We start from the raw sequence: 6386 nt of genomic DNA, 5'->3' as shown, positions 1-6386 counted from the left end.
CCTTCTGCTACCCATCATGCTGTGGAAGAAGCTCTTGCCACCCAGCATGCTGCAGATGTAGCCACACCACCTGCAACCAAAACTATTGCAGCCATGACTGCCGTCACCACTACGGAAGATGCTACTGCAATCTGCACTGCCACCCCTGATGCTGTTTCCCCTTTTGTGCTTGAGGATGCAGCCTCCACCTCTGATGCTGACCCCCTTGCTGTGGGTAAATCCACACTGAGACGACCCACTGCAGACGGTTCATTCCTTGGGAACCAAGCTCCTGCAGGTCAAGTAATTGTGGATCAACTACGTCCACATGCTGCCCACCCAGAATTCTTGCAGCAAACCTCCCTCCATTGCAGCTCTCACTCCCTCCACTATGGCCGTAATGGTATCCGTCTCCACCCTGGTCTCAACCTTTGCCGCTTTAGCCAAAGACGCACACACAAAACCTGTCCAACGCCAAAGGAAGGCTTTGACGACGAGCCGCCTCGCAAGCCTAGTCCATCAACCGGCATTCCACACCTCTCCAAGGATGTGAGCAAATCCAAGCTCCAGCCTCTCCTTGAAGCTACAATGAATACCGCTTCAAATCCATTTTCCAACGTGGATTTTCGAAATGCTTACATATATGTAACTCTCCCGCTTGAGCATGATTTGCATACTTCACCCGGTGAAACCCTCTTTCACACCAATGTCATGGATACCTTACCTTCAACACACACCAATGACATTTCATTAGCAGCTAGAGTGCCGCAAAGTGTCTTGCCAACACTAAATGTCTACATATCCTCATGGTCTACCATTGCCTTTGACCCTGGTGGACAAGCTAATTTTTACTCAAGCTCATGCTTCCAGTAGCTCCCTCCAAGCTATCTTACCATGCAAGCGTTGCTAACACCATTCCTCCACAACCTCAAGCAAGCCATTTGCCACACCGGTACGCTTCACCTTCATCCACCTACAACAGGTGGCCAAGCTCTACAAATTGCTCTACGACCAATATACCTTATCCTCGACATCGAATCATACTCCCAAAGTTGGATTCATGCTTTCATCTCACTTGCGGGGGCGAATATTTGGAATTCAAGCTCGAGAAAGCACGCAGGCGACAAACCAAACATTGAAGTCCTTCAAAGCTCATTCAATGAAGCAATCAGAGTTGCTGAACTTCGCCATTACAAAGTCGGACCTTGATCCAGGTTGAAGACCTTGGTAGTCACACCAAGATGCTATCAGGAAATTGCATAGTTGCATAAGCATATTGTATCTACCCAAAGCATGTAGATTAAATCTCCCACTATGCACCTACACATGCCCTTGTATGGACGATGCGTCTTACGGGGGCGTGTTGGAATGATAATCCACATTATCCATCCACATCATCATCCTAATAGGCATAAACGGCACACATCCCCATGAATCACATGATCTTGTAAACGGCTTGTAACTGCCTCCTCCTCCGTGTATATAGTTGCACCTCCTCGGATCAATACAACATGCGCTTCTTGCTATCGCCTTGGCTAACGCCTTCTTGGCTCTCTCTCTCTCAGGCTTAACAGCCTCTCTCTCTCTCCCTTCTCTCTCACGCCTTCTCTGTGAGTTCCCCTTTCTCTCACAGCCTACCCCTTGAAATCCCACTCTGTTCTCTGAAGGCTGCCCCCTCTCTCTTTGGCCACTCGCCCTGGCCACCTCCAATCCAGCCCTTAACCACCTCCAAGAGCTCTCGGCCTTCTGCCATAGCAGAACAGTTCGGTCCACCTTGTCCTGCATGCAACTGGAGACCTCCACCTCACGGGTTTCCCTCCTCTGCTCTGCCCTTTGCTCCACTCATCGCCCTTCCCTTCCCATGCAGACTGCAGTCGTTCTCAAAACCGCCACCCACCTTTTATCAATAGCGTTGAATTTTTTTGCTCCATTATTTTTTAAAAAAAATCTCCATTGGACCTCCTATCACATGCACTACATGGATCCGATCGACGACCTACCCTTCATGCACACAATGATATGATTTCTCCAGCAAAGATTTACAACCATGCTTGGCCTGCAAAATTCCGGATCTGGCATACACGTCCCTGCGGTACCTGCTCCAAGCTGCATCTAGTACATGACCAAGCTTGCGACCATATGGAACGACCGAAAACACGCATCCTCCTTCACTTCCTTCCACTTTGAACCGCAATAAGCCACCGGAACACTTGAGAAAAGATCGTGCACATAGTATTCTTCGAGTATCCAAAAAAATTGAATTCGTTGAGCACAAGGTAGCTTTGGCATACATATCACGGCAACACTTCGCGACGATTTCCATCGAGCTTCAACACTTTGAAGCCTCCCAACTCGGCAAAGATTCGAAACAGCATTCGACTAGCTTAGAGCCACATTTAGCATACACATCATGTAGCACTTGTTCCAGGATGCATCTAGTATGTGTCCAAGTATTCAGATATCCTCCTGCAAAGCTTTATGCACCTGCTCCTGGCATTTCCATGAGCCGACCATCTTCAGCTGTACCATCATTGTCCAACCCCTTGTTGAGCATTCATGCTCAATCGTAGCATTATTTAGAGAATATATCAATGCATAAGAAGAAATTGATACATAGTATGTACAAGAGCTAGATAAATAGCAGTAGTTGATAGAGAGAGATTCACTGTCTGTAGCACTTGCGCGGATCAAATGGAAAGCCATAGGCTCTCCCAAGCATAGTGGAAACTCCACCTGGAACAAAAATATGGCATTGATCATCACCATCTGTCTGTAAAATTGATACAAACCATCCCTCCTTTGTACTAGAAAAACTGTAAGCCGACCACTCTTGCTTGGCATAGGCTAGTCTTGCTTCAGCTTGTATCCAGAAGATTTTCTTGCACACAAAGTGAACTTGTGTACATTGGAAAGTGCCTGCATCATACACCAAAATGCTGCTTCTTACTAGAGAGGGCTCCATAGCATGATCTACCTCCAAAAGCCTTTTCAATCTATGCACAGCTGCTTGCACAGCAACCTTAAGCAACAAGCCCATCAAAAGCATAGCACAGATCTTGAGTACCTTATTTTTGGCCTCCAATTGCTGCATAGCAAAGCCTACAGATTCTTCCTGTTTATCATAGGCCGGACTGAAGTGGCTAAGCATTAGCTCTGGAAGTGCCTCTTTATCCCCACAATTGATTGAGACCTGCTCTTCAATCACCTGCTCGATCACCACATCATTGGACAAGCAAGACAAGGATTGATCCCACACTTCATCACCTGCAAGTTTGGTAGTACCCTCCTCTTCACAAGTAACTTTGCTCTCGCAAGCTGCACAAATACCTGTCTCTACACAGTCAATTGCCGGAGCTGTCTCTCCACGGCTACACACCAACTCTGGAACCCTATAGTGCACCTCGACATGTTGGTCAAGACAAGGTTGCCCCACCCCCTACATAGATAAAGCATCTTGGCATACCTCTACTTCACCTTCACACGAACTTGATGTAGATAGCAAACCGCTTTCGTCCACTAGGTCTTCAATGTCTTGCACTTCTGCATGGTAGGCGACGTCAAGCATGGCTTTCCAATCTTCATCATAAGCAGCAAAATCCTCCACAGAACTAGAGCTTGAATCACTCCAAGCATCTTCGTCATCACATTCATATCCGCTACTAGCGGAGCCTGTTAAAGCTTCATCATAGGAGACTTCTTTATCAAGAATTCACTTCGTGCATACCTCTTGGTCGAATCTTCCATCCGATTGAGTCTTTGATACTTCCGTCTTGAAATCTCTGACAAAACACGCTCAAACCCTCGACCATGATTGCCTATTGGCAACCTCCAAATTGTTGAGCCAGGCCTTTGCTTTGCCCTGCATCACCTGTGACAAACCTCTAAGCTTTGCTTTGTTGGTCAGCATCTGTAATGACATCATATACAACTCTAGATCACATATCCAATCTTTTGCATCTTCCTCGCCAGTGAAAACCGGCGGACCGCAATCTTCAATCATCTTCAAGCTGTAGGACTTCATCGAGGAGCAATCACCAAGTCCTCAGTGGGGGCACCATTGATGTAAAGGGGGAAGGGATAACAAGCCCATCACACAAAAGACCTGCCTCTCGATAGCCCAGTGAATATCCGACACCCCTAACCACACAAAATCACACACAACACACACACACACTTTTCTGTAAAACTCTACTACCAGGCTCGCCTTTGAGCATCACTCGCTACACATATACAACCATAACCATCTCATTCCGGCTTACCCATCAACACAACCATACACAGTGATGCATACACTTTCCCTAATTCTGTAAACACACCCACAGTGGGAGGCTGTACCCACCTCGACCTTACACAACCCCCTGATCTGAAAACATAACCGCTCTTCCTCTCTCTCTGCACTCACACACAACCTATCCAGAGCCAACGCTACCACGGACTCACTACACGAGACCAGACGGAAAAGATGATTAAATTCAAATCACTTGCGACAACTACAAGCACATTATGCATTACAAAAAAAACATCTAGATACAATGATGGCATCACTTGGCGACCAATTCTTTCTGACTCATAGGCAGCCCCTAGGCAGTCCTCTGTCATGTTCTGTGCTCTCAGCTCTCGGCCTTCCTCAACGTCGCATCCTCCCTTCAATTACATGCCAGACATCCATGCTCAGCTGGCGGCTTTCCCTGTGCAACCGACTACCCACGCTTTGGATGCCCTTGGCCGTGGCTTGGTCTGCGGCCCCAACCAATGGTGCACCACTTGGCGGCTTCAATCCTTTCCCCTATCGGCTTTGACTGGTGACGGCTCTCTCTAGCCCACCATGCCTTGCTGTTCTCATCATGGACTTGTTCTCCAAGTGCTGGCACCCTTTGTGGCGCTTTGAAGACTTCTCCTCCTTGCTATTGACACCCGCTTTTAGACCAAGTCGGCTACTACCCCTGGCAGCTCATCCCCTTGCGCTCTTGATCCAGCTCCTAAAGCCGCCTTCTCCTGGTTATAACCAGAGCCTCCTGGTTGCCCTTGTTCTGACGTGCTGGCAGCTCATCCACAACTGGCGGTTCTCCACTATAGTGTAGCCTTTTCGATATCTCAACCCTGGTCGCCGCTTTAGATGGCAACTTTCATCTCATACCTTGGTCGACTGCAGATGGTGCCCCCCCCATGCTCACCTGCTCCCCAGCTCACGGCTCTCACCACCCAGCAGATGACGGCCTCCCGCTTGCTCCACTTCTCCCACCACTGGCGTCTCTTGCTTTACATACCCTGGCGGCTCCTTTACTCCATCTATATCCCCGACCCCGAGTCTTTTCACGGATCAGCTTGCCTACCCCTTGAAATCCCACTCTGTTCTCTGAAGGCGGGCCCCTCTCTCTTTGGCCACTCGCCCTGGCCACCTCCAATCCAGCCCTTAACCACCTCCAAGAGCTCTCGGCTTTCTGCCATAGCAGAACAGTTCGGTCCCCCGTTGTCCTGCATGCAACTGGAGACCTCCACCTCACGCGGTTTCCCTCCTCTGTCCTGCCCTTTGCTCCACTCATCGCCGTTCCCTTCCCATGCAGACTCTCAAAACCGTCACCCACCTTCTATCAATAGCGTTGAATTTTTTTTTTCCATTATATTTTTGAAAAAATCTCCATTAGGCCTCCGGCTATGACACGCACTGCATGGATCCGATCAACGACCTACCCTTCATGCACACAATGGCACGATATCTCCAGCAAAGAATCACAACCATGCTTGGCCTACAAAATTCAGGATCTGGCATACAGGTCCCTACGGTAACTGCTCCAAGCTGCATCCAGTACATGACCAAGCTTGCAACCATATGGAACGATCGAAAACACACATCCTCCTCCGCTTCCTTCCATTTCGAACCGCAATAAGCCACTGGAACACTTGAGAAAAGATCGTGCAGATAGTGTTCTTTGATTATCCAAAAAATTTGAATTCGTCGAGCACAAGGTAGCTTTGGCATACATATCACGGCAACACTTCGCGACGATTTCCATCCAGCTTCAACACTTTGAAGCCTCCCAACCTAGCAAAGCTTTGGAACAGCATTCAACCAACTTAGAGCCACATTTAGCATACACATCATGTAGCACTTGTTCTAGGCTGCATGTAGTATGTGCCCACGTATTCAGATATCCTCCTGCAAAGCTTCATGCACCTGCTCCTGGCATTTCCATGAGCCAACCATCTTTAGTTGTACCAACGGGTTTAAAATTGAGTCTTCATGATGCAAGAGATCTTGGTAATGCCATTCTTTATCAAAATGTTGTTGGATGCCTTATTTATGTATCCAATACAAATCTAGATATGCAATTTGTAGTCTCACAAGACAGTAGATTTATGCATAGCACAGGGTCTAAGGATTGGTAGGTTGTTAGAAGGATCTTTAT

The 6386-nt window shown here is 47.9% G+C and overlaps 1 pseudogene across 1 annotated transcript; it reads right to left on the bottom strand.

Annotated features, from left to right (window-relative positions):
* Positions 1-1195: 1195 nt before the first annotated feature.
* Positions 1196-5517, bottom strand: LOC147417893 (uncharacterized; annotated as a pseudogene). Its single transcript, XR_015187268.1, has 2 exons — positions 3044-5517; positions 1196-2895 (listed from the first exon to the last, which is right to left on the bottom strand). The product of XR_015187268.1 is annotated as an uncharacterized LOC147417893 (transcript).
* Positions 5518-6386: the final 869 nt, after the last annotated feature.

This window comes from Adiantum capillus-veneris, chromosome 30 (assembly GCF_014529385.1).
Source record: "Adiantum capillus-veneris isolate H3 chromosome 30, ASM1452938v2, whole genome shotgun sequence".
Lineage (NCBI taxonomy): Eukaryota > Viridiplantae > Streptophyta > Polypodiopsida > Polypodiales > Pteridaceae > Adiantum > Adiantum capillus-veneris.
Note: the sequence above shows the minus strand (reverse complement) of the source record. Positions and strands in the feature narration are given on the sequence as shown.